Source organism: Tamandua tetradactyla, chromosome 9, assembly GCF_023851605.1.
Source record: "Tamandua tetradactyla isolate mTamTet1 chromosome 9, mTamTet1.pri, whole genome shotgun sequence".
NCBI lineage: Eukaryota > Metazoa > Chordata > Mammalia > Pilosa > Myrmecophagidae > Tamandua > Tamandua tetradactyla.
The window spans coordinates 43,550,607-43,574,490 of record NC_135335.1 but is presented as its reverse complement, the minus strand read 5'-3'; the positions used below and the strand labels follow the sequence as shown (position 1 = coordinate 43,574,490).

General features: G+C 35.3%; 1 long non-coding RNA gene across 10 annotated transcripts in view; it reads right to left on the bottom strand.

Moving 5' to 3' along the window:
* Window positions 1-4,734: 4,734 nt before the first annotated feature.
* The window catches only part of LOC143646075 (uncharacterized), a 36,638-nt gene continuing 17,488 nt past the window's right edge, over window positions 4,735-23,884 (bottom strand). For 3 of the 10 annotated variants that reach the window (XR_013157261.1, XR_013157260.1, XR_013157255.1), the window contains 2 exons: window positions 10,713-10,898; window positions 4,735-4,931 (listed from right to left, as the gene is read on the bottom strand). This is a non-coding gene — a long non-coding RNA (uncharacterized LOC143646075). Of the gene's footprint in view, window positions 4,932-10,712; window positions 10,899-17,896; window positions 18,007-21,751; window positions 21,959-23,884 lie in introns of all 10 variants that reach the window. The other 7 variants (XR_013157263.1, XR_013157262.1, XR_013157254.1 and 4 more) reach the window with 4 other exon arrangements.

Sequence of the window (23,884 nt, the reverse complement as noted above, 5' to 3'; positions counted from 1 at the left end):
AGTCATTCTGGATATTTGTATTATAGCTAAGTACCTGTAAATGCCAAACATTGAGAGATCCTTGAGGATTAAGAGTAATTCATGGGAACTAACATATTTGTGATCTATTTTTGTAACAATTTGCTTCATAAACCATTGTGGTGATTTGAAAAGGGGTTTCAGGTAATTTGTGCATTCTGGTTAATTGGGATTTTGCTATTTTGAGATTATTTTTCCCTCACTATTCTTTAGTTGCAGTATAATACACCAAATATGAGAGACAATATCCCATTTATGTCCACTGCCTGCAGCCAAGTTTTATTAAAAAATGAGTTAAATCTATTCATAATATCTCTTTCTATATAATTTGTTGACATAATTAAAAATATATAGTATTTTGGATGGTGTTTAAGGCCTCTTAAAAACACATTTTCAAGTAGTGAAGCTAACCAAAATCCTTCATAGAGGCAAGAATGATATATCAGTGTTAAAAAGTAATTTTTCCAGTTTCTCTAATTGCCATCATGCCCAGCAGTGTGCTAGCTGCCAACCGCAGGTTGCGATATCTCATCATTGAGTGTTATAATGGGATGGAAGTGCAAAGGGAAGAAGGGATTCATTTCCACTCTTTCTGTCTCTTTGAGGAAAATGATTCACACCCCTCACAGCTCCTGTGGGTCTCACCAGAAGTCCTTTTTAAAGATAGAATTACCAAATCTCAGCACTGGAAACAATTTGGGGGGGGTCACAGAAAAAAAAAAAAAAACCATGTCTTTTCCATCTGTTTATGCCTCCACTGCCTAGAAACCTCTAGAGGGGGTTAACTCACAATCTTCATAGATAGCCTTTTCCATTTTAATTGAATTGTTTGAAACTTCGTCCTTTTTTAAAGCTAAAATCTGACTCCCTTGTAAATTAATAGTACTACTAATAAAGCAACACCAACAACTGAAACTTGCATTTACTGAGTGCTACATTTAGTTGCATGTCACAGAATCCACCCCAGCTAATTTCAACAAAAAGAGTTAATGAAATGGACAATTAACAAAATTAGCAAAGCAGGCTGTAGATGAGGCTTTCAGGAGTATCTTTTCAAACAGTACAGCACTGGCTTATCAAGAGAGGTCCCAGCTCCTTTACAGTTCAGGAGAGGTGAACAAGTAGAAACTATGGTCCTTCTAGGACCATATCATCTCACACATGACCCGTGTCAAAGCAAAGAAAGATTAGCAACAACAACAACAAAAAAAACCAAACAACAAAGCAACCCCTGCACCCTGCCTTTAACTAGCTGTGTCTGGCTCTAGTTCCTTTCGCTATCCAGTATTTGTTATGGTCTCATGACTTTTATCATGTTTTTTGCTGCTGCTGCTGCTATTGTAATTAACTCCACTTGAGGGTGCCCAGAGAGTCACACTATTTTGCAGTAGAGGTGAGCGGAGCTTCATATAGGAGCATTTGATGCAGCAGGTTGGGAAACGGAGACCTTTTGTAAGTCATACATAGATTTGACTGCCTGCCAAATTTTGAATCTCTCCCTCTCTCAAAAACAAACAAAAAACAAAATAAAAGCCACATCAGAATAACCTTTGTAAGGAAGTAGGAGAAATAGATGAAAATAAAGATGAAAATTGTTCTTTGTGCAAGTTCTCTAAGGATTTCATTTTACTCTGATAGCATTAATTCATTATAATTTATAATATCCTGTTTAGTAAGTGGTATTATACTAATTTTAAATATGAATAAATAAAGGATAGACAAGATTAAGTGGATTCCCAGAGATTACATTCTCAATGGGAAGACTGGGAATTAAACTGAAAATGAATTTTCCCTCATTACCATACCACTTTTGCTAAGGAAGGAAGATAATAGAAGATTTTTTAAAAATTAAAAATAATTCAAGTCACCACACTTTTGTATATACCAATGAAGTACCTACTGTATTTGACAAGCAGAGCAGATGATTTTTTTTATCATCCCTTCTCTATGACAGAGTTATTTTCAATAATCGTCTTGAAATGAAGCAAATGATGATAATGACCCAAGGAAACACAGACAGTGAAAATGTACTTTTATGAAACTTTGTATAACAGTACTGCTGGTTAAAAAAGCAGTGTTATAATACACAAAAAAGAAAAAAGTTAAATGATAAATGCCTTTTAGTTATGTATGTCTGTGTTTTGTAAAAAGAAGAAAATATATACTTTATATTGGTTTTTTTGTATTTGTTTTTCAGATTTCTGCAAATTTTTTAGTGACTTTATCAAAACTGATCTTGACATATTCATGTTCAATAGACCATACAGCCAGCTTTGTCAATCTGTCTTTTCTCATGGTTGATTAAAACATACCTTTTCATTGATTTTTATTTCAATGTTTTTTCGTTGAGGCCACAGATACATCAATAGGGAAAGTCATCAACATAAGTATATATTTGGCAGAGATTTATGAGAATCCTACTCTATTATAAATTCCAGACTTTAAACACAAACAACACTTCAAGTAGTCACATATATCAGGAAAATAAAAGCAATTCATGTTCTATTTCTTCCTCTTTTCAATCACTGTGCTATTATTGTTTATTTAAAAACCTGTTTAAATGCAAGAACTGATAATTTCACAGGGATTACTGACAAATACTGCATTCAAAGCAAGCTCAGAATTTTCCAAAGTGTTATGAACTTCTTTTATTATTATTATTATTTTTTATACTGTATGATGGGGGTCACATTTCATTCTTTTTCCATGCAAGTATCCCTTTATCGTAGCACCATTTGTTGATTTTTGTTTTTGGTTTTTTGTTCTTCTGTTTGCTTATTTGTTTGGGAAATGCATGGGCTTGAAATTGAACCCGGGTCCTCTGCATGACAGGTGAGAATTCTACCACTGAATTACCCTTGCACCCCTATGAACTTCTTTTTGAAAGAACTCCATGAAACTTAGTCCATAGGCATCAGGGACTGATTATATAACTGAGGGTTCTCCAGTCCTCTCAATGTCCATTCTCATATCTTAATTACAACTTGCCCTTCTCAAACACTGCATTTCCTAGCCTCCTTTCCTCTTATTGTGATCATACAACTGAGTTTTATTCGATGAAATGTAAGCAAAAATAAGTACATGCAATTTGGGACTTCTGGACAGTCTTTCTGAAGGGGAAATGAACTACACATTCCTTTTTTCTTCTCCCATCCTGTGGCCTGAAGTACAGACTTGACAGCTGGAGATATGGAGCCATCTTGGATCATGAGGAGGTCTGGATGGCGGTGAAGCACAGAAATGCCAGTAGAATGGAGGAATAAAAGAACAGGAGTCTGGACCCTTGATACATGCATGCTGCCATTTTAGCCATCCACAGCCTACGTCTACCAAAAGGGAATAAATACTTTTGTATTAAAGCTCCTATTTTCCATGTCCCTTTTGCAAACAGCCCAGCTGTACAAACCGACAGGTATTACCTCAAACTGTGAACCTCTTACAATGAGAAATAAATTTTCTTATGTTGTATTGTATATTTCAGCAATATTATGTTCTGGGTTTGAAACTTGGCTCTGCCACTTATTAGCCATATGATCTTGGATATTCATAGTGTGAGGGAATATTAATAGTAATAGGTTGTTGTAAACATTATATGACATAATGTTGAATCTGGCATATGGTAAATTCTCAGTAAATATTAGTCCTTGCTTTTTAAAGAAATGTATATACTTGAGATGGGAATCATGGCTCTCAGTAAATCCTCTATGCTTAACTGAATAAAATGTGATATTGTGGGTTTAAAAAGAAATTTTTACCAAATCAAATCCAAATCATGAATGTGAATTTAGAAATGAGCCTTAAATATGACTTCTAAATAAAATTTGTCAAAACTGATACTGGAACTCCTTGCCTAGAAATGTCAGAGGTTCCAGGTATCATTTTGTAAAACCATGTCTTCCTGGTCATATCTGAGACCAGGGTGAATCAAATGAGGCACCCAGGGGGCGATAGGCAGAGACCTTCACTTGAGAGTAAGTGCTGCCTTCAGTTTTGTGTAGTAGGCACCTCAGCTTTTCCTGGCCCTGGTCCAGGCATACAGACTGATCCAGTTGCAAGTAAACACTACCTCTTCCCATTTATTCTGCTTTCATGGTTTTCCTTATATAGGAAAAAGGAAATAATAAATATTTATAGGATGAATTACTAAATGAACAAAAGTATGACTGCTGACCCATAAATTTTATCTCTCTGCTTAAAAATTGCCAGAAGGGTTGGATATATCAGGACGTTTCATTTTTTCTGCACAGCCCTTACCAATAAACTTTTTTTTCTTAAATTGAGGTATAATTCATAAACAGTAACAATTAAACATACAGTTCAGTGAGTTTTTATCTATGTGTATAACTGGATAATCACCAGCCAGATCACAGTAGAAAACCTTTCCATCATCCTGGAAAATTTCCTTGTGGCCCCTCCCAACTGTACTAACTACCCAGACAATAAATTTCCATTACTCTCAAGAGTTTCCTCTTTCCCCTTCCCCTTATAGTGGCTCTTTGCTACCATAGATTAGCTTAGACTTCTAGAATTCTGTATAAACAGAGTCATAGAGTATGTATTCCTTTTCGTCTAACTTCTCTATAATTTTGAAATTCACCAGTGTTGTCACATGTATCACTAACTCATTCATTCACCACCATCCTTATGATTTCCATCCCAATAAAAATTTTGCCTATTACTGAAACTCAAATAAATGCCATTAAACAGTATGTTAAATTGATTCCTAAGAGTTTTAGCATGTTTATTGCTATTGCAAATGGTGTTATTTTAATTTTATTTTCTAAATATTGGTTGTTGGATTATAGAAAAACTGATTATTATGTTAGGACTTGGTATCCAGTGACTTTGCTATATTCAGTTGTTAGTTCTAGCAATTTGTATTCTTCCTCTTTTTACATACAGAGTTCTGTCTCCTGCAATTAAAAAGGAAAGGAATTTAATTATTTCTTTCCAATACATATGCTTTTAATTTACTTTTCTTACTCTAATGCACTAGCTAAGACCTCCAATATAATGATGTATAGAAATGGCTTGAGTAGATATTCTTGTCTGATTCCTGACCTTAGGGAGAAAGCAATTGATATTTTACCATTGAATGGAGTGTTTGTTGGGTGTTTTTGTAGATATCTATTTCTAGATTGAAGGAGTTTCTATGCCTAGTTTGCTAATCATTTTTTATTAAAGAAAAGATGTTGAATTACACTTTCATTTTAGAAAAAAAAATTTAGCTTTTTAAGGAATACTTGACAAACTAAATTGCAAATATTTATGTGTACCATTTGATAGTGTTCCATTGTAAATGGTGTACTTAAAGAGTACATTTGATGAGTTGTGACAAAAGTATACACCCATGAAACCACAATCGCAATCAAGATAGCGAACATTTCCATCACTCTCAAAAGTCTCCTCTTTCCCTTTTCCTCTTATAATTGCTTTCTGCTGCTGTAGTTTTTTTAAATGTTCTAGAATCTATATACAGAGAGATTCATAAAGTTTGTATTCATTTTTTGGTCTGCTTTTCTCATTCTGCATAATAAATAATTTTGATTCATCCATTATGTTACATGTATCAATAATTCATTCATGTTTACTGCCGAGTATCATTTGTATGCATACACTACAATTTGTTTATACATTTGTCTGTTGATGGATGTTTGGAGTGTTTCCAAGTTTTAGTTATTGTAAATAAAGCCACTATGAATATTTATGAACAGTTTTTGTCTGGGCATATATTTTCATTTCTCCTGAGGGATTACTGGAAGGTAGAATGGCTATTTGCTATGGTAGCTGTACTATTTTTTTTTATTTTTAAGAAACTGCTATGCTGTATTTCCCTGATGACTAATGATGTAGAATCTTTTCATCTACTTATTGATGATTCCATTAATTCATTTCTCTCTCTCTCCCCCATTCCTCTCTAACACCTTTCTCTCTCTCATGCACGTATGGTGAAGTGTCATTTCAATTTTTTTTCTCTCTTTTATTGGTTTGCCTTATTTTTGAGTTGTCAGGGCGTTTTATATATTCTTAATAGAAATCATTTGTCTGTTATATGTGTTGTGAATATCTTCTCCCAGTCTGTATCTTTTTTCCCTAAATGCTGGTTTTTGAAGGGAAAAGTTTTAAATTTTGATGAAACCCAATTTCTCAGTTTTTAAAAAATGTTTCATGATTTTATGTTCATTGTAAGAAAACTTTTCCAACTCTATAGTTGAAAAATATTTGTTTCTCTATGTTTATTATAGAAGCTTTATCATGTTCAGTTTTACATTTAGGTCATTGATCATTTTGAGTTAATTTTTATATGCTATGAGGCAAAGACCTATTTTCTTCTATTTGCATATTAACTTGATCTAGCATAATTTGTTTAGAAAATTTTCCTTTCCCTATTGAATTGCCTTGGCACATTTGTCAAAAATTAATTGCCATACATGTATAGGCCTATTTCTGGGCTCTCTTGTGTTCCATTAATCTATTTCTATCTTTTCACTGTCACTAAATTGTCTTGGTTACTGTAGCTAGAAATTGCCTTGTAATCTGAGGAAGTCAATCAATGTTGTTCTTTTTTATTTTATATTTTTAAGTAGCTTTGGTTATATTAAATCTAGTACATTTCCACATGTATGTATGTCAGTTTATTAATTTCTAAAAAAAAACTGTTAGAATTTTTCATTGGAATTACACTGAACTAGTAGATCAATTAAAAATATTTTATTGTAAACAACAAACAACAAACAAGCATACAAACATTCTACACATGGTATACAATCAATGGCATACATTGTCATCACATAGTTGTGTCTTCATCACCATGATCATTCTTTTGAATATTTGCATCTCTCCAGCAAAAGAAAGAAAAAAGAAAAACTCAGGCATATCATAACCCCTATTCCTACCTCTCATTTATTTCAATCTACTCAATTTAATTTAATCTTTGTACACCCTATTATTTATTTTTATCCATATTTTTTTACTCATCTGTCCATAACATAGATAAAAGGAGCATCAGACATAAGGTTTCACAATCACACAGTCACATTGCAAAAGCTATATCATTATACAATCATCTTCAAGAAACATGGCTCCTGGAATGCAGCTCTACAGTTTTAGATACTTCCCTCTAGCCATTCTAAGACATCATAAACTAAAAAGGGGTCATCTATATAATGCATAAGAATAACCTCCAGGGTAACCTCTCGACTCTGTTTGAAATCTCTCAGCCACTGACACTTTATTATGTCTCATTTCTTTCTTCCCCTCTTTGGTCAAGAAGGTTTTCTCAATCCCTTAATACCAAGTCCCAGCTCATCCCAGGATTTCTACCCCTTGTTGCCAGGGAGGTTTGCACCCCTGGGAGTCAGGTCCCAAGTAGAGTGGGGAATGTAGTGAGCTTGCTTGCCCTGCTGGCTTAGTGAGAGAGAGAGAAGCTACACCTGAGCAACAAAAGAGGTTCTCTGGGGGTAACTCTTAGGCCTAGTTTTAAGTAGGCTTAGCCTATCATTTTCAGGGATAAGTTTCATAGGGGCAACCCCCAAGATTGAGGGCTCAGCCTATTGATTTGGGTGTCCACACTGCTTGTGAGAATATAAGGTATTTTCCAAATGGGGAAGTTGAATTTTTTCCCTTCTCCCCATTCTTCCAAGGGGACTTGTAGATACTTTTTTATTCACTGTTCAAATCACTATGGGATTTATTGGGGCATCACACTAACCTGGACAAACCAACAAAATCTCATGCCCTATTCTATTCAAGTTTCCATGTATTTAATTAAACTGGCCATACAAGTTAAATTAGGAAAGGCACTAGTCAAAATATAAATTTAGCACCAAATAAACATTTCTCCTTTTAGTTTCACACAAAAGTTGAAGTTCTAAAATATGAATGACCATCTACTTTCAACACCCTGTAATACTGGCATTCCTTTGTTCTTCCTCATGCAAAAGCTTTTAATTTGTACATTTAATCACTATCATGGGACACTCTAGGCATTACTAAATTATACCATCTCAGTCTCTCTCGTCTATCTTTCCTCTGGTTTCATACATGCCCCCAGCCCTTTTCCCTTTATCATTCTCACATTCAGCCTCACTCAGTGTACTTACTTTATTGTGCTACAATCAGGTAGTACTGCTATCCATTTCTGAATTTTTACAGTCAGTCCTGTTGCCCAATTTTTATCCCTTCAGCGCCAATTACCCACTCTCTACCCTATTTCTATCTCCTGATAACCAGTGTTCTTAACTGAAATTCTCCAAGTTCACTCATTAATGTTAGTTCATGTCAGTGAGACCATACAGTATTCGTCCTTTTGTTTCTGGCTAATTTCACTCAGCATAATATCTTCAAGATACATCTATGTTGTTTCATGCTTCATGACTTTATTCTGTCTTACAGCTGTATAATATTCCTTCATTATTATACTACAGCTTCTTTAGCCACTAGTTTCTTGAGGGACATTTGGGGTGTTTCCATCCCTTGGCAATTGTAAATAATCCTGCTATAAACATAGGTGTGCAAATATCTGCGTACCTGCTCTCATGTACTCTGAATAGATACTTAGCAATGGGATTGCAGGATGGTAGATCAATTTTTAAGAGACTTTCTCTTTTAATAATATTGTATTCCATTCTATGACCTTGGTATTTCTATAATTTACTTAGCTCTTTAAAAATTTCTCTCAGAAATATTTTGAGGTTTTTAGTAGGGCTGTTTTTGCTAGATCTGTTTGCAGACATTTTATGGGTTTTGGAACTAATGTAAATGTAACTTAGACAATTCTTTTTTTCCATTATACTAGCATATAAGCATGCAATTGATTATTTTATATTAGTTTTGTATCCTGCAATGTTACCAAAATCACTTTTAAGTTCTACTAGTTGTCTACAGAGTCCTTGGGAGTTTCTACATTTAAAAAATTATATCGTGAGCAAATAGGGAGAATTGGTCATTTTTGTTATTAAAATTGTAGCTGTTTTCTTGTTGCCCACTTTTATGGTGGCTGCATTTTGCTCCTATGTTCTTCTGAATGTGAACCAGTTGGTGGGGCCCATCTTTCCTTAGATTTGCCACTTTTTAGAATTCAGTTCACATGTTTTCCTTATGACCTTAGTTCTCTAAAGGGTTTGAGAATTATTACAATTTTATAAAATTATTGCAATTATTGCAATTGTAATAAAATTATTACAATTTTCTTTTTATTAGGATGGGAGCAATATCCTTTTGTGGTTTCTGTATCCAAAGCAAAAACCAGAACTTGTTATAATTTTGGATTGTTATATATTTTCAGATTAAAATACGTTATACGTTTATAGTAATATTTTTAATTGATTTATGAGCTTTTTAAGAAGTGTGCCACTTAATTTTTTTATTTGATTATTTTATACTTATCATCTTGGTTTTGGTTTAGTTGAATTCTATTTTGTAAGAAAGCATGTTCTGTCTGCTTTCATTTAATTGAAACTTATAGAGGCCTGCTTTGGGTGAAAGTTTCATTTGCACTTGACTAGAATTTATATTCTGAAGTTTTTAGATATTGTGTCCTACAACATCAATTAAAATGATTTGGTATATTGTTTTGAACCTATGCTCTATATCCTTATTAAAATTGCAAGTTCTTTAGTTGACAATTTATATGTTTTTCCTACTAGTTCTAGCAATTTTGTCTCCTGAATTTGAAGCTATATTATTAAATGCATATGCATTTAGTATTGCTATATCTTCCCGATGAATTCAATCTTTTGTCATTATGAGATAAACTCTTTATCTTTGCCAGTACTCTTTGTCTTGAAGTCTACTTTGTCTCATGTTAATTAGCTGAACTGGACTTCCTGTTATTAGTGTTTGTCTGATAGATCTTTCCCATCTGTTGACTTTCAAGCAACCTGTGTGTATCATTCAGGGTTCTACCAGAGAAGCAGAGCTAGCACAGTGAGTGGATGCTTGGATACATGGATGGGTGGATAGATGGATTGAAGCGTGGATGGACAAATGAATAGGTAGATAGATAAATAGATAAGTTGGTAGATAGATAGTTTGATTAATTTATTGCAAGGGTGTTGGCTTATGTGATAGTGGGGGCTAGCTAGGCAAGCCCAAAATGTGTACAGCAGTCTGGAAACTCTTGGGCAAGGACTGTCACTCTGGTCCACAAGTGCAATTTCTTCAAGGTATGTTATTACTCTTAATTTAGTCAGGAAGAAAAAGTTAAATAAAAAAGTTGAGATCAATAAAAAACAAATAGCTAGAGAGTAGACCTCAATCCAAACATAATACTGAAGACATAACCTGTAATTAAATTAAACTCTCCAATAAAAAGACAAAGATCATCAGACTAAGTTAACAAAGCAATATACAACTCTGGGCTGTTTATAGACTTTTTGTCTAAGGTATCATAATACTTTAAATAATACTTATCTGTAATATCTTAAAGTGTACTTAAATTTAATATTTTACTCCTCCATATGTAATGTGAGAGCCTAAGATAGAATATTTTCCCTACCCCCTTGCATGTAAGTGTGCAATTGACTCTCCCCATCTTAATCTTAGTTTTCACTATATATGTTATTGTTGTTATTAAAAAAATCCAAATTATATCCTTTGAATGGCAAGTTCTTGATGTTTTGTTGGCATCGAGTTCTTCTTCATAATTCTATCTATCCATCTCTCCAAACATATATTAAGTGCTTATAATGTACCTGGTATTCACTGCAATTGTAGAAAACTCCCTGTGAGTAGAGCATTTCCAGATGGTAGTTTATAGACCCATGCACAAGACCCGAGCATCTTGGGCTCTGTTGAATATCAGCCACTTTGCTGAGCAGAGTTTTCCTGTCACTCCTGTGAATTCTTTCCTTTCCTGCCTTGGAGCCTGAGGTTTCCTGCTGGGAGTAGACAAACAAGGAGGCCCACACTAGCCAGCTGTTACTATTCTTTTTACTCTTCTTTCATTCTGTTTCCTACAGGAAATGTCAATTGGGTGAGTTGAAAAAAAAAACACAAAAAACCTCTATGGTTAATTAATGTAATTCTTGCATACACATTCATATGAAGCAAACATAGTTAAATTAGTCAGGGTATAATTTAGCCACAGGTACTTATTCTGGTCTGCAATTGAAGACCCAATCATAAGTCTTAAACAAAAGGGAAAAAAAGTAGGCAGTTCTTGAAAAAAATAAGTATAAATTATTTTAACTTCATATTTTATGAGCTAGGTTATGTAGTCATTAATTTTGGTGCTGGCAAATGTATTTAATAAGCAGAATATAAGACTGCACAATTACTGTGTAGACTAAGAATAGTTGTTAACTATATTATACATAGTTATTATGGCATACAGTAAGGAGTAGAGTTACTTTTTTATTTGAGAATTAGCTTTCCTCCCACATTAATAAATCAAAGAACTGTTTTTTTGTTTTTTTTTTTTTACTGATTGAGCCATTGTTTCCCCTCTTTTAGTTTTTGGAACTGAATAACTTACTTTTGATTATTCTCACTTAATTGTACTCTTCAAACCCACTAGCACACTCTAATATCTCTAAGACCCGAGAAAGCGCCAGGCTAATTTTCCTTGAATATTCATTATCTAAGTTTTCAGTACCACATGTGTCCTAGTTCTGCTAATTGTAGAGACAGCCTGGTCAGACAGAGCCTGCTGACCAGGGTCTTTGCTTGGTTGCCTATTTGCTCTTGAGAGAGCTTAGGTGATCTTGTACTAAATTTACTAGTTGCCCAACAATGGGAGATCTGTTGAATACTCTAGCACTTACCAATAGCAATTCCTCTGCATAGTCTTTGCCTTTTTTGTTTCTAAGGTGGTAGGGGATTTGGAGGATACTCTACATACACATTAGAGAGAATTGTTCTTGATAATTACTTCATTTAACAACTAGTTTTTCTATGCCTGTTCTATATATAGATAAGATCTCTGCTCTTTTGGAATTTATATTTTAGTAGAGTGAGGCAAAAAATAACGAGCGATATAATTTCATTCAATTATAAGCAGTCCACAGACCAAAAGAATATGATTATGTAGAATGAGCAGAACTGGCTACATAATTTGCAGAGCACAGTGCAAACTGAAAAGGAAAGGCCCCTTGTTAAAAAAAATTACCGAGAATTTCAAGTGGCAATAGCCCTGCAATAGCAGAATCTTAAACTAAGAGCAATTGCATGGGTCACAAAACCATGAAGCAGGCCCTGGGAGAGTGATTGAGGAAGGGGGAGCAGGGACTTTATCAAGAATCTTCCATCTCTCAGACAACCTTTAAGAGCAAAAATGATGAGGAGGACTCATTCATATGCACCGAGTGGAGTGAACTATGAGTGCCGGCCCTATTCCCCTTGAGGAATAGAGATGCCCATGGAGCATGAACCAAGGGAGGAACGGGACAAGATGAAGTCCTAGAAAGAGTCAAAGGCTGTTCAGGTGGGGACTGGTAGGTTGTAGGAATGAATTTGAATGTGACAAGCCTATGATTTGATAATTGGCCCTCATTTTCGTGAGCTTGAATAAATTGCGTCAATTTTGTCCTAAAATTTGCAATATTACTTCATGTGTGTACTTGGTAGTAAATAAAAACAGAACAACCGCAAACTAATTGTCGTCTCTTACTTGTTTGACCTTCCCTGACCAACTGATTTCCTTTGTTTCTTCATTCCTTAGTTCCTTCTTTTCCTTCCTCCCTTACTCCAAGCCTGTCTATATAATATATCACGTAATAGGTAATTTAGGAACATACAGTCAATTGTTCAATTTTATGAAAAGTTTACTCAAACTGTTGGGCTGATTGTACTTATTGACTTACTGATTTGATTGCAGCAAGAGAAACCACTGTCTCTACAAAAGCCAGCTAAAAGAAAAGAGAAAGAAATGCTGTTTTCTCACCTTTTCAGGGTCTGCCTAAATTATCTTAGTTTCATAGTATATTCAGCACTGAATTCTGAACTGGCAGCTAGGGATTTCTTTATTTGCCCTCTTGGATTTTGAATTTTCAAAAAATTAGAAAACGTCCATGGTTCCTAGAGAGCAGTTGAGAAAGTGCTAAATATTTGTATAATTCCTTTAAAATTACCAGTTGCAAATAAATTAATGCTTTAACCAAGTCTCTCTTCCAAGACTAGAATGAAGAAAAAATGTTATTTGTGGTTATCAACTTTTTCTCATAGATAGATGTGCCAGTCTGTCACTCCCCTTTTCCCTCCCTATGGACAGGGGGATTTTTCCTGTCAACAGAGGAGGAGAATCTGAGGCCTTGTCACTGACGCCTTTGATTTGCCTTTACCTGGCTTAACCCTTGGCGCATCTAAATATCAGCATTATTTCCTCTCTGCTTGTATTTATTTATTTATTTGTATGCTGTATGGCAGGGGTCACATTTCATTCTTCTTCCATGTGAGTATCCAATAAATGCAGCACCATTTGTTGAATTTTTTGTTTTTTCTTTGTTTTTTGGGAAGTGCTCGGGCTGGAAATTGAACCCGGGACTCCCCCATGGCAGGCAAGAATTCTGCCACCGAATTACCCTTGTACCCACCCCCTCTGCTTGTTTTTACCCCTCCCTAGAACTTGCTTGTTCAGAGGGGACTGGTTGGGAGGTGGCAGCAGCCTTTCTTTATCTATTGCTGACTGGTGAAGTAAAATGTTTGCAGATTATAAAGATGTAAAACAAATTATACCATTCAAAGGTTAAATACTTTTGGTGGATGTAGGTCTTTTAAGAGCATACATGACTAGCAGGAGTATTTATGTAACAGCATTCCCTTTTACTATTTAGATGATTAGCAGATTCTAGAAATAAATTCTTGTATTGTCAAATACATAACCCTTCAAATGAAGTCCAAATATATGTGTACATCCCAATGTGGTCTATTTTATTCTTATAACTGGGTCTCCAGGGAAATTAAATACTAGAGACCATTTCTTATGTAAATAGTTCCAAAAAATCAGTTGATATTTTGATGTAAAAAGAAAGAAAATACTAATAAAAGATTCGTGGTTATACATTTTGACATGGTAGGTATTCAGAATAAAGAATGAATAGCCACTTAATATGAGTAATTCAGCATGAAGAAAAGTCTTCATCTCATAAGCAATCAGTCAATCAACTTCTGCTAATAATTGCCTGCCCTTAGCTAATCTTAATATTCATGCAATAATGTTTAGGCAAATAGAACTTCAGTGAAAACACCATACATCGTCCTCAGAAATGACTTAGTTTATAATGTAGGCTTCTTTTTTTATTTTTTATTGATTTTTAAATTTTTAAAAATATAACAAAAAACAAACACATTCTTAACACATGATCATTCCGTTCTACATATATAATCAGTAATTCGCAATATCATCACATAGTTGCATATTGATCATTATGATCATTTCTTAGAACATTTGCATCAATGTAGAAAAAGAAATAAAAGGCAACAGAAAAAAATTCATGCATACCATACCCCTTACCCCTCCCTTTCACTGATCAGTAGCATTTCAATCTACTAAATTTATTTTAACATTTGTCCCCCTATAATTTATTTTTTTATTTATTTTTTATTTTTATTCTGTATATTTTACTCATCTGTTGATAAGGTAGATAAAAGGAGCATCAGACACAAGTTTCCAGAATCACACAGTCACATTGTGAAAGCTATGTCATTATACAACCATCTTCAAGAAACATGGCTACTGGAACACAGCTCTACTATAATGTACGCTTCTTAACTGCCTGACCTCAGTAAATCACCTAACATCTCTGAGTTTCCATTTCTTCATCTTTATATTAAGGAATGATTATCTATTAAATAAAATAAATATATATATATATGTATGTGTGTGTATATATATGTACATATATATAAATATTTATATTATGATTTATCAAAATGACAGATCCAGTCCTGTGTTCTCTTTTGTGAATTAATGATTTGTAGGTCAAGAGATAATAAAATACATATATTTTAGTGTTAGATGGTTTTATTTAGAGGAGCTCTATCACCATTTCTCAGGTGCTTTCCTTTTTCCACTATTCATTTCCATCCCAAATCTTTGTTATATATTCTTAATCGGAAAAATAATGCAACTGATCTGATTATATTGCCACACAAAATCCCGAATAACTCTGAACACAAGTCACACACCAATGGCAGAAGGCTACTTAGGATTTTTTTTTTTTTTTTGGTATGTTGGAGTTGCATTTCATTATTTTTCCATGTGAATATCCCATTATTGCAGCACCATTTGTTGAATTTTTGTTTGCTTGTTTTCTTTTTTTTTGATTGTTTGTTTTTTGGGAAGTGCATGGACTGGGAATTGAACCCGGGTGTCCCGCATGGTAGCCAAGAATTCTACCACTGAACTACCCTTGCACTCCTGTTTTGCTTTATTTTAAATGGACATTTGCTTGGGCTAGTTTAATGGCTAGATTATGACTAACTAAAAGCAACAACTGTGTCTTTCTGATATCCTAACCCAGGTGCCTAGCCCTGGGTTGGATGCCCAGAAATTGTTCTCTATACGTTTGTCCTAAAGCAGGGGCCATGAGCAGCTCTGAGGGTGGAAAATATCCATGATGAGTTTGTACATAGTAAATGTCAACAGTAGACATTTCTGAAGACTGAGATGGTTTTCTTAACTTTCCACAATATCTTCCGCAAGGTATTCTAAAGGGGGTGAAGGGTCAGGAAGTAGGGGACACTTTATATAATAGTAAACATTCTTGACAGACTAAGAGATTTTGAAAGCATTTTCACAGTTTCATTGACTGATCAAAGCATCTTTTAGTTGGAAATGACATTTCCCTTTTCTATTTTAATACTTAATTTTCACATGAGGTGAGAAAATCTTTTTAAAACTTGTTTCAAAATTTCCCACCACAATCTGGAAGCTATTTTGGAGATGTGGTGTTCCCAGAGGAATGAAGTAGATTGAGCAAATGCTGAATGAGTGCTTTAAAAAATAGATCACTTTAAAGTCACCACCATTTTGAAATAATTATCACTTAGATTTATGACTCATTGGTTTTATGAATCAGTTAATAAAGGCATAAAATATGCATCACTAATAAGGTTTTTTTTCCCCATTTAAAAGAGGATTGATGGCACATGGAAATAAAGTGTCTGCTAGCTACTGTGTATTTTTATAGGGACTTTTAATGATGAATCCATTGACAACAGCTAGAAACCATTTTCTAAGTTCATAGAAATGGTTATTTACTGAGTGGTTTCCTAGGAGAATTATGAAAATACCTTATAAAAAACCCCAGGAAATTAATCTTAGGAGATGTGAGATTTTCTGAATTCTGTATTATCAGTAGCAGTGCTTTTTTACCCTTGTTGCACCTCAATTACATGGGGAGCTTTACAGAAATGTTGATGTCTGGGCTCGTCTACATTAACAAATGAGAATCTTTGGAGGTAGGGACTGGGTACTAGTATTTTTCAAAGCTCCCTATGTTAGTGTGTCACCATTGTTAAGAATCACTGCTCCAGCCAGATCAAGGAGGGCAAGTTCATGGCACAGGAACCATAACTTCCCCTATAGCCCCAACAAGAGAAATTGCCAATATCCATTCATTCTCAATGAGACCCACTGTAGTCTCAGAACATTTTTCAACAGTCTCTCTAAGTAACCATTATGAACAAATCACATTGACACTCCAGTTAAAAATCTGTTTATCTGTTCTAAGAAATGATGAATATGCAACTAAGTGATGATATTGTGAATTACTGATTTTATATGTTGGTGTTTTATTTGGTTTGTTAAATTTTTTTAATTAATAAAGAAACTAAAAAAAAATCTGTTTATCACCTCTGATAAGGATTCATACTAATTACTGAGGACACAGAAGATGTTCACTAAAGTTTTATGAATTGATCAGATTGCTACCAAGGCCCTACTATTATTTCCTGGGCTTGGCCTAGTATTCAAGAGCAGACAACAAGTAAGACATTCCTTTCTTCAAGAATTCTTAGTCCCACTGTTAGAGCAATTTGTGACCCTGAAATTTATTTTTAAATGATCTCTGACCCAAATTGGAATCATATATTCTATTTGATATTTGATGCAATTGAAATGGGCATTATTATTATTTAGGCAGCCATTACATTTAATTTTAATTTGGTTAGAGATATAGCTGACCTATAGAAATACTACCTGGGATTAAGTAGAGGCAATGTTTCCATACTACGTAACTAATTTCTACATAAGGATTACTGAGTTTGCCAAAAGTGCAAGTCAGTGGACATCCAGGGCTCTTTTTCTCCTGCCAGAGGATGAAAATAGTACCTCAAAAGCACAAAAGTTAAAGAAGCAAGGCCTCCCAAGCTTCAGCTGCTCAAGAGTAATCCATTTGTATTTATTCATCCTTAAGCTTTTATAAAGCTGTATTGTTTTTCCTTCTCCAATTAAATAAAATTCCTAACTCTTACTCTTGTGCAATTTCATTCTGTTTTTCCTTAAAATGTTCTTTCTCCATTATTCTACAGTCTCCTAAATTATCTACAACTGTGGAGGAACTTGAAAATATTCTTATTAATTCCAAGGGCCAAGTTCCTAGGCCAAAAGAAGGCCACTCTTTTAGTACAAGAAAACTATTAGGTATAACAAGAAATTTAACCTGCTCTTATACCTGATGGCATTTTTTAGATACTCTTTGGCAGAAATCTGGACTCTGATTTCACGTTTCTTTGAGACATGGTGAATTGATTTGACTTTCCAATGACAAATTCAAGGGCAGCAAATATATCACATGTTCAAATGCCTTATGAGGATAACAGATGTTGAGAGAAACTTTCAGTTCATGGTAGCACACCTGTTCTGAAATCTTAATCTATCACTAAGTTGAATGCTTTCAGTGCAGATGATCCCTTGGCTTTGCATGGCATCTCTTACCTCATTTGAGAGTTCTGGAAATGTGGTTGTTGGCCTTGAGTGCCATGATATGAACTGTGTGAAGCCAAGCCAGGTGCCTGCTGGTCTTCTATACAATGTCAGCTACTAAACTATAAATGATAGAAATCCTGATAGATATTTCAAAGTATTTTAAAAGATCCTTTTAGATAGAAAATCCATTTTTTTACCACCCCCATCATTTGAATACTTGAATGAGAAATATAAATGTCATTATATCAGTGCTGTTATGCTCCAATTTTTAAAAATCTTGTAGATAAAATTTAGAACTTAAAACCTCACAAAATGAGATGAATTTTTGTGTTGCCAAGAAACTACTAAATTTCTTTAAGAGCCATCCCATAAATCTGTTAATAGCAATTTCTCCCCTTACTTGTTCATATGATTTGAATAATCTTGGCATTCTTTTTGTTAAAGATCAGCAAATGGGAAGCTCTTGGAGAAAATACAGGGTTTGGTTCTCTATTGCCGGATTAGTAGTTGCTGTAAAATTAGCCTACAGCTTCTTCCTGTAACTTGGCTGTGTCTCTCCATGAAAACGAGCTGGCTGTTATTTCAGTAAAGATCCAAAAAAACCCATCCCAAAATAACAACAACAACATCAACAACAAAAAACCCCCCCCACAAATCTCTCTGGAAAAGCTCAGGATAGAATTGGAGCACATACCACCACTGTGGATGATTTGACATTAGTCATTCCACCCATGCATACAGAAGAGTTGGGGGCATTTTAAACTTAGGATAAGGGAGGAAGCAATTGATTGTATCAATGATTGATTTCTAAATACAGCTATTGGTTGAGTGAGATATTGATCTCAAACTCCGTGTGTGTTCATACCACTTATTTTTTTTAACTTCTAGAAGTATATTGTTATCATGAGTTGAATCCTTCTCTTTGACTCAGGACATGGCTTGCAACCTAGAGGGAATGGGAAGGACTCTTGTAAACAGGGTCATTTCCCACCATCTCATCTGAGCCAAGCATTACCTCTGATATTCTATCTGCTCTCATTGCAGGCTAGTAAGGAGAGATTGTTTCCACCAATAGTGTCACATCAATGTTTTGTTGAATATGTGGCCTTTTCCTCATTGGTTTTATATGAAACACCAAAATAGCAGGTTGGTAAATTTCCTATTCATAGTTGTTGTCTCTTCTCAGTGTATATTTTTCTCTTAGTGTTGTTGAAGTTGAAAATGAAATTCAACAGAAGAGAGATATGCCTTCAATGTAATTTGTTTCTTTTAACAACACAAATGCACTGTAGAGGAGCATATTACCAGGGTTCTCATCTCTACCTGCCAATTAAAACACGTAGGAAGATTTTAGGAGATTCTGATATCTGGGCCCCAATTCTCACTTCCAGATTAAATGGCAATGTTTCAAACACTCCCCCAAAGGAATTCTAATATCAGGGTGAAGAGCCATGGGCTCTTCCAAATCTCTGAATATAACCTATGCTTCGATGTCCCCAAATTACCGTGGAATATTTGCCAGCTCTCCATCTATAAGGAAGGTGCTTTGGCACAAAAATTTCAGCAATTGAAGGTGTCAAAAGCCCAGCATTTTAGCAGTGGGAGCATAGGAGATAGAGGCAATGGAGGAGCTTCAGTTTGAGGAAGAACATCTGTGTTCCCCTATCTAAATGCCCAGTTCTCTTAACTGCTTAAGGGCCTTCAACCTAAAATGTGCCATTTATTTTATATTCATCCTTTCATTTATTTATCCACCAAATAGTGTATGCCTTGAAAGCGTGGCAGGAAGGAGCATCATAATGTAATGGCCTCAGGTCATAACCACCTTCAGGACCTTGAACAAGTTTTTACGTTTTCTAAACTCAGTTTCCTAATATGCAATCCTAACCATTAAACCTAGAAGGTTGTCATGTGGATTGAATGAGACCCTGCATACATGTAACTTGCTTAAATCAGTCCCAGGCACACAGCCAGTTGTGCCAATATAATAATTATTATTTTAAAGTACAAATGCTTGCTAGCTAAAGAAAGTAAGAACTATAATAGTCGACTGTGGACTTACTCAGGCAAATTTTGCAGAGGAAGTGAAAGTAAGGAGGGCTTCAGAGACTGCAGATAAAGACTTTGGCTGAGGAATTATACAAAGGCATATGATTTAGAGTGTGAAACAAAGCATCCCTGACATATATTGAGCACCTACTGGTGAAGCACTTAATAGTCATAATGACAGCTGACCTGAGTTGAATGCTTTTCTGTGCTGAACACTTGACAAGTGTCATTCAGTTATCCTCATAATGAGTAGGTCTTAGTGTTCCCATTTTAGAGCTGAGATTTGCACTGAGATCTCCTGGGTAAGAAAGCCCAACGTCCATTATTGCTCTGCTTTGATGCTTCTAATTTGAGTCATTGGAGGGTTCTGGGCAACTGAGGGCTGATGGGAGGCAACACATACTTGGGGCATAAATATAGAAAAAGAGTTCTGAAGGTATCAGAATATACATTTATTTTGCTGAGAGCTGATCCCACAGGATTCCTTTCACCAGAACCCAGATAGAGATCTAAGTCTTTGATCTGTGTAGGAAATTGCATTTAACAGAACACTTGAACTTGCTGGGTTCAGCTGATTCCAGCCATGCAGGTGCATCAGGGCTTGCTTAAGGATTTAATGCACCCACACTTGGTCGCCTGTGTGTAGAAGTTGCAATAAGAGTGATAATAGGACTTGCTCTGGCCACATTGATAGTGAACAAAAGACAGAGAAATATACTGGTATGGCATAACAGGAGGTGAAGGAGGGTTACAGGTTGGTTTTAATATCCTAGGATATTAGATGACCATCTATTTGGGGATCTGGTTCATCTTCTAGGATTTAGACCTTGATCTTGCTTGAACAAATAATTCCAATAGTTTTATTGGAAACAATTTTATTGAGCATGTTGCCTGGAACTGGATATTAAATGCAAATGGATCCTTGCTTACATGGAACAGATGGTTTAATGAGAGAGAAAGATAAGAAACACAGAAGCAAATATGCAAAAAAGTCATTAATTGTTATGAAGGAATAAATGAGGGTAGGAGAGGGTGGAAGCTATGATGGAATATATTGGCTTGTTCTAGAGATGGGGGTCAAGCAAGGCTGTTCTGGGAAGGTAACACTTATGGGAGTTCTGAAGGCTGAGAAGAGGTCAACCATGGGAAGAGATCAGGGAAGCGGTTCCCAGGAATGGAACCAGCTAGTTACGAAGTAAGAATAAAATGAGTGGTGATAAAATGAAAGGTGAATCCAGAGAATATAAGGGCTTTGTACATCACATTAGGGAGTTTAGATTTTAAACTAAATGCCTGCTCTGTAGAACAAGAGTTTTGACAAGAGGGGTGGCCTTGGAAGAGCACCGAGCTGGGGACAGGGAGGGAAAATGAATATACAAAGTAGTGGACACACGTGAGATATGTATGGAGGATTTAGTTGCTAAATTAGTTGTGCAAAGAATAATCTCTGTCCTACCCTATAATAAATGTAGAGGAAGAGTGGTAGATCAGCAGCTATGGTCAGAGAATTAGTTCTGTATCATCCACAGAGGTAAGCGGCCATGGCACTATGCTTTGTTGCTAGAGTTGACATTCGTCATACAGATACAATCCAAAGACATTTAAATACAATTTTGTCATTTATTTAAAAGCTGCTTCCTTGAAGGGTTGAGCTTATTCAGTGATAAAAGTAATACTCAAAAGAATATTAGTCATTTGGTCCAACAGCTCATCAAGAAATACTAGCCTTGGAGCATTATTGATGACAACGTCAGCACAGACTTAGAGAACTGGTATGCGTCAGATCTGGTGAGCAAAATGACTGCTGTCACTTACCATTTTCCTCATGTTCACAGTGCCTAAGAAAGGTTCCCATTAAGACTCCCCAAGTCTGTGAGAGGACTGAAGGAGCTACCTCTTCCTTCTCTTTTGGATCTTAGCTTCAAACAGATATTTTTTTCTTGTTTTGCTTCAGTCACATACACTGTACCCATTCAGAGCAATTAATTATCTCTGGCTCTTTTGAAATTACCCTGCAATCAACTAAATATAAGAAAGACAGTGTTACAGAAAATAATTCCTATCGGTGCTCTCATTAGATGCCAATTAAATAAACAGAATATGTTTTGCTTCTTAGATGGGAGTTTAGCAGACATGGAGTCAGGCTGTCTCTGGGCTATTCTAATAAAAGTCCTGGTCTCTTTCTCTTTTCAGGATGTTATGATGTCACACAATGATCTTTCAGCTTATTGTTCCCTAATCATATGGTAACATGTTCTGTATCCAGATCCATGATTCTGCTTAAAAAATGTGTTTGCCAACATGGTCATGTGATCTCATAGAATCATTTGATTCTCAGGAACATTGCAAAATCCCATTAAGTAATTTAATTGAAACCTTAAAGCATAGATAAAGTACTTTAAGACTTTTAAAGATAGTGATAAATAATAGAGAAAATACAGCTTTATTCTTGTTAGAACAAATAACTAGGAATGTGGGAATTATCTTTTTCAAAAATGCATTTCTATATCAATTATACTACTTTGGCTTGATTTTCATCACAAAACTGATGAAAATGAGAATTTTTCCTACACCTGAGAAGTGTAAACCAGAGATAGAAGGTCAGAATAAATAGATACTAATCCTAAAATTAGTAATAGTATCACCATTAGTATTTTGCAATAAACAGTTTATAGTGCCTTTTATTCTTATATTATTGGACTTATATTAAATGACTTGCCAAGATCACATTCTTGAACATCTGGAATCAAGATTAGAACAGTGTTTTGAACTTAGGGTTTTTTTAATAGACCACCCAATTTCCTAAGCTGTAATTATCAATGAACACTTGGGAAAATTGTCTTCATCATATTTTACCATTTTTTTGTGTATGTGTTCCTATGGTCACAATTACCCTAAATGTTGCCTGTGATTGATAATAACATGAGCAAACCTGTTTCAGAGATGGCCCCTGAATTGACTGGTTTCCAAAGCTGAAGCATGATTGCAAGATGGAGAAAACATTACCCTGTTGCTGCTATCATCATAACCTCAACTGTAGAAATGGGATCAGACCCAGGGTGACCTCCAGTAGGAACATAACTAGCATGATAGCACTCAACTAATTTGATGCTATCTGAACAGACAGGGCTATAAGCTGCTTTGAAAATAAGAGACATGATAGGAAAAAATTCAGACTGGTGTGAAAGGGGAATTGATTAGCTCATATAATGGGAAAGTTCAGGGAGAAGATTCTGTTACAGCTAGACGCAGTGGCTCAATTATGCCCTTTATGGTGTTACTAGGAGCTAGTCTCGGCCCGTTTCTGCTCACTGTTTTTCTTAGCATTTTCTAGCAGCCCAGGCTTATATCTTCAGGGCATCAGAACACATAGACCCTCTACTCCAGAAGGTAAAAGGATTAGCATTGATTTGCTCTACTTGGGCTTGATGGTTTGGAGGCTTTATGGATGCCAGAAACTCATGTTCTTAAACCTGATTCATTCTTGTGGATGGCAGCCTATTGTGGGTGGGACCTTTTGATTAGGTTCAGTTGATGAATGACCCAGGTGGGTCTTAAATCCTCTTACTGGAGTCCTTTATAAGAAGATGAAATTCAGAGAAAGAATGAGAGAGAAAGACCCAGAGGATAGAGACAAAGCCATAGAAGCTCCGAGAGAAAGCCACAGGGACAAGAAGCTGAAAGTAGTGAAGCTCAGGAGAGAAGGGAGACCAGCAGAAGTTTCCATGCACCTTGCCATCTGACAGAGGATTCCAGATGTTGTCTAGATGGGGCCTTGATTTGGACATTTTTACAGCTTCAGAACTTTAAGCTTATCATCTAATAAATCCCCATTGTTAAAAGCCAGCCCATTTTGGCAGCTTGAACAAAGTAAAACACTAGATTATATGCTGAACCCAAAACTAATCACTGATTCACAGTCCACCCTGGATTTTGGTCCAGACCTGA